Source organism: Zootoca vivipara, chromosome 6, assembly GCF_965207765.1.
Source record: "Zootoca vivipara chromosome 6, rZooViv2.hap1.1, whole genome shotgun sequence".
Taxonomy (NCBI): domain Eukaryota; kingdom Metazoa; phylum Chordata; class Lepidosauria; order Squamata; family Lacertidae; genus Zootoca; species Zootoca vivipara.
The window spans coordinates 36,891,275-36,896,353 of record NC_142589.1 but is presented as its reverse complement, the minus strand read 5'-3'; the positions used below and the strand labels follow the sequence as shown (position 1 = coordinate 36,896,353).

Sequence of the window (5,079 nt, the reverse complement as noted above, 5' to 3'; positions counted from 1 at the left end):
CTGATAGGAATAAAATTTGAAAGCGGTTTACAAAAAGGATAAAACAATAAAATTATCAGTAAAAAAAAACCCAGTTAAAATTACTATCTATATTATTCAAAAATAATTAAAATAAACGATAAACTAAAATCAAAACAAAGCAAAACACCAGATTAAAGCACATTACAACAGTCTGCATGTCTGGGTAGATTTGCCAAAAGAAAAATATTTTAGCAGGTGCCCAAAAGAGTAGTTGAAGACACCTGCCTGATTGTGATAGGCATGGAGTTCCAAAGTGTGAGTGCTGTAGGCAAAATAAAAGTCTTTTCTTCCTTCAAAAGCAGAAGGGAGATTGAGGATCATTGCAGAAGTCCCACCCCCTTAGATCAAGAGCCTGGCTGGAGCAGTCTTTTTGGGGGGAGCCATCCAGGCCAGTATCCTGGATCCTAGAAGGTGAGGCCAGGCAGATTCCTCTGCAAAGCTCACCCATCAACCTTGCAAGTTACAGCATGTCTCCAGCATTCTGCCTTTGGACATTGTGGATACCGGAAAAATGGGCTGCATCTGATGAAACAGGCTGCAAGCCACTAAAGCTTAAGCCAAAACAGGTAGCCTTTAAGGCGATTCCACAAGACTCTTTGTTGTCATTGATCCTGCGAGAGTAATGATAATACACTTTTTAAACCACCCTTCAACCAAGTTTCTTAGGCACCACCAGCTTCTGACTCATATAGGGACCAAAGCTGCCTCTTGGGTATACTTCTGCCCTGAAGCTGGATCAGACCAAAGTCCTGTCTAGCCCACACACCCCCACCCCCATTATTCAGACAGCCAACCAGATGCCCACAGGAAGCCTGCAAGCAGGATGTGAGCACAAGGACTCTCCCTCCCTCCTGTGGTTTTTAGCCAGGCATTCCCAAACTCGGCCCTCCAACTGTTTTGGGACTGCAACTCCCATCATCCCTAGCTAACAGGACCAGTGGTCAGGGATGATGGGAATTGTAGTCCCAAAACAGCTGGAGGGCTGAGTTTGGGGGTGCCTGTTTTTAGCCGCTGGCTTTCAGAAGCATCACTGTCTCCTACAGTGGAGGTAGAACACAGCCTTATCCTCCATGAATTTATCCAAGCCTTTTACAATTACAGCTATACTATCACTACAAACTGTAGGAGCCAATTTGGCAGTTTAACTTCACTTTATGAATAAGTGCTTCCTTTTGTCCTGATTTTTCCTACTGGTACATTCAGCTTCCATGAGCCTAGTCAATTGGAAGCAGGGAGGGGCAGCTGCCCCCCCAATCAATAAAAATATAGTTAACTGAGGTTCTTCTGCCGCCCCCCAACAAGAGACCTGCCCTCCCTAACAAAAGGCTTGCCCCGCCCTCTAAGAAAAATCCTGGCTACGCCCATGTCATCTTCATTGGATGGCTTCTCCCACTACATTAAGGAAGACTGTGCAGGACCCAGGAAAGATGGTAGGAGGTCATACATAGACCCTTAGCTATGGCTTCTTGAAAAAAGGACCTGGAAAACACAGGCCCTTTACCTGGACTGACAAGTGCACCATTTAGCCTGGAGTACCCTTGGGACGCAGGTGGCGCTGTGGGTTAAACCACTGAGCCTAGGGCTTGCCAATCAGAAGGTTGGCGGTTCGAATCCCCGCGACGGGGTGAGCTCCCATTGCTTGGTCCAGCTCCTGCCAACCTAGTTCAAAAGCACATCAAAGTGCAAGTAGATAAATAGGTACCGCTACAGCAGCAAGGTAAACGGCATTTCCGTGCACTGCTCTGGTTCTCCAGAAGCGGCTTTGTCATACTGGCCACATGACCTGGAAGCTGTATGCCGGCTCCCTCGGCCAATAACGCGAGATGAGCGCCGCAACCCCAGAGTCGGTCACGACTGGACCTAATGGTCAGGGGTCCCTTTGCCTTTACCCTTGTAATAAGAAACTAGAACAGACAGGTGCTGCAATTTGACCCAATATTCTTTCGCAAAGAGCCCCCTCCAAACCCAGGATCTGTGCAACCAGCTTACAGCTACTCCCTTTTGTTTTTAGGAAAATAGGAAGTTGTCTTATTATACCAAGTCAGGCCATCTTCTAGCTCAGCACTGCTAACACATAGTGGCTCTCTTGTCTGTGTTTCAGACAAGGCACATCCACAGTTTTATCTGGAGACATCATGGATTGAACCTGGGACCTTCTCTGTGCAAAGCAGATGCTCAACCACTGAGCTACAACCCCTCCCTAGTTCCAGTCTTTAAAAATCCCCATGCCCCCCCCCAAATTAAATAGTGTTTTACATATTACTTCATAGCAGAACTAACTGTTGGTGGTAGAGCTTTGCAGTTGCCTTTTAGGGAAGTGAGGAGTGGCCTCCCCATCTGTTATTGCATAAAAACAGAGAGAGTTTGAAATCACCAGCCGCCTAACATCCTAGAAACACCTTACCTGAGTCACATGATTCCAGGGACTGGTCAGCTTTTCCTCCCTGGCTTCCTGCCTCTTATACTCATCTTTTCCAAGGTAGTGGGGGGTGTGGGGAAATGTCTCCATGTTGCCATGCAGATCTAAATGCTGTTCCTAAGTGGTGTTGGGGGGGCAGGGGGGGCACAGCCAAGAAGAGTCCTTGCTTTTAACTTTTGCCCAGTGAGAAGGCTCAGAAACAGCAGCTGAGGTTGCACAGCTGGGACAGAGTGGCTGATTATAAAAAGGCCTTTTGTTCTAAGGGCCCCTCCCTGCCTGTAAATGGAGCTCTTATCAATTTACTCATCTGGGCAGGGAGAGAGAATCTGGGGAAGAGGGAGGAAAGATTGTTAGCACTCTGGCAGCTGAGACAGAAGGAGCAAGCACATTCCGGTCAAGCAGCTTTCTTTCGGCTACTACCTCTGAGTGATTGTATCCCATATCAGGTTTAAGCTTGCCAAGTGTGTTTGACAAGTGCTGCTGTGCTGCTCCAGTCAGTCTCCACCCCCACTCACACACCCCGCAAAAAGTCACTGCAACTCAACAGACTGGGAGACTGTGTGGCCATCAGACAAGGCTAGTTCTGTCTACTGGGACACGTTGGCTATATGCATACCATTCATTTAAAGCTCATTCCTCCCTTACACAAAAAACAATCCTAGGAACAGCTACAATTCCCAGCATCCTTAACAAACTACAGTTCCCAGGATTTGGGGGGGGCAGGGGCAGAGAATGTGCTTTAAATGTGTTTTTTCAGCCTACGCTGAAGTTATCTTCCTCCAGCAGAACAACTACATTCGTTCATGTCAACGTTGAGTGCCGCAATGTTCATGTCAATATTCCGTCCCCCAGGTGATATAAATTGCTAAACATCAAAATCTCACCCAATGCTAAGGCGTGTCCTGAAAATTGCTCTTTAAATCTCTGGACTGTTCAGCAATTTAGCCCACTTCAAATTCTTGTTTGCAGAGGTGAATCAGGATGCTATCTCATCACTCCAAAGTGCTCTGAGGGGACACAACACAGCCAGCTTTTGTCTCACCAGCTGATTATTACAGCAAAACAAATCTTTAGAGCATGGCAACTTGAGCTGTAGCAACAGATCCTGTGAAACTTTGTCCATGTGGATCAAATCCCAGGGTTATCAACTGCAGGAAATAGCCTGCCACCATCAGAATAATTGTTGGCAGGGGTAGCCCTCAACTGTGACTGTTCTGGGAACTCCTTTAAAAATTTATTTTTTAAGGGAAAGAAACACTGCTCTATATTGAGCTGCTCTATATTGAGTCAGCCTCTTGGGTCTATCTAGCCCTGTATTGTATACACCTGACCCAGCCCCTGAGCAATTTTTGCTTTCCCTCTCTGCAAGACCTCTCATTTGGGTGGCAGTGGAGCAGCACAGCACCTTGATGGGGATGCAAACCGCCACCTTCCTGGTCATCAGGTTGATCATTTAACGAGGGGAAAGGGGGCAGCACCTGCTTTTGTGAGGCAATGGGGTGTCCAACATCTGCTGCAAGGATTCAGATAGGGGGATGCAAGGAACAGAGCGTCTATGCCACCTTGAGCTCCTTGGAGAGAACAAAGGTGGAATATAAATGCAATAAATAAATAACAAACCACCCTGACCTAGATGAATGAATGATCTGCCACCAGGTGAGGCAATTTCCTGTGTTTCCAGGTCTTGCAAAATTCAGAGTGCCTTGAGCCAAAAACACTCTTTCTTTCCAGTGAAGAAATGGAAAACTTGCAATGAGGAAGTGACAACTCTTTCACAATCTTTGCAGCAGAAGCCAAAGTGAGCAAACCTCACGGTGGTTTGCGTGGCTAAAACAGCCCTCTGAGCATCTTAAGAGGAAGGATCGGCACAAAGGTTTTAAACAAAGTGCCCCATTCCATTCTCACCCTGGTAATTAATATTTCCAGAATAGCAAGACCCTGTCCACACACTACGTAGAAAAGATCCCCAGCTGATCCCAAGAAGGCTAGAAGTAGCTTTTAATTGTTAAGCCACCTTGGTCACTTTACATGGAAAAGCAGTGTCTAAATGTAATAAAACAGTAGGTTACCTCTGCTGCAGCTGCTGCTAATCTTCTCTGCTCCCGGCCATGACCTCCCTGCAAGCTGTGGCAGTGCTTTGACAAGCAGCTGGGATTTCAGCCCTTTTGATCAGCCTCTTTCTGGTGAGCAAGTTTCAGCAAATTGCTGGTGACACCTAGTGGTGCAAGATGAAAGTTCACTGTGCACCTGTTTGTATACACCGTATGTACGGTATATACCGTATAGCAAACTTCACTAGCCTGTCTTCTTCGAGCTCCCACCAGTCCCAGCTAGCCCAAAACATCTGGAAGGCACAAAGCTGATGGTGTCAGGGACTCTGGGAAATCTCACCTTGCACTCTTTATTGCTGTACATAGCTGTCTCCAATTTATGACTCCAACTCTGCAAATTGCCAATAAAAGAATGCCAATTTGAGGGGAGTCTTTGACCTGACCCAGCAGGGTTCTTCTTATGTTCATAGGCATAGCCTGGACTGAAGCTATAACTCAGCACCAGAATATGGGGCTTGGACTTAAGAGGTTCCAGCTTCAATCACAGCACATCTCGGTTTATTATTCATTCATTTATTCAATTTATTC

At 46.5% G+C, this 5,079-nt stretch overlaps 1 long non-coding RNA gene across 1 annotated transcript; it reads right to left on the bottom strand.

The window, feature by feature from the left end:
• Positions 1-2,654: 2,654 nt before the first annotated feature.
• On the bottom strand, positions 2,655-4,645 carry LOC148685308 (uncharacterized). The gene is made up of 3 exons (XR_015950528.1): positions 4,510-4,645; positions 3,325-3,447; positions 2,655-2,766 (listed from the first exon to the last, which is right to left on the bottom strand). It is a non-coding gene; the product is annotated as an uncharacterized LOC148685308 (long non-coding RNA).
• Positions 4,646-5,079: the final 434 nt, after the last annotated feature.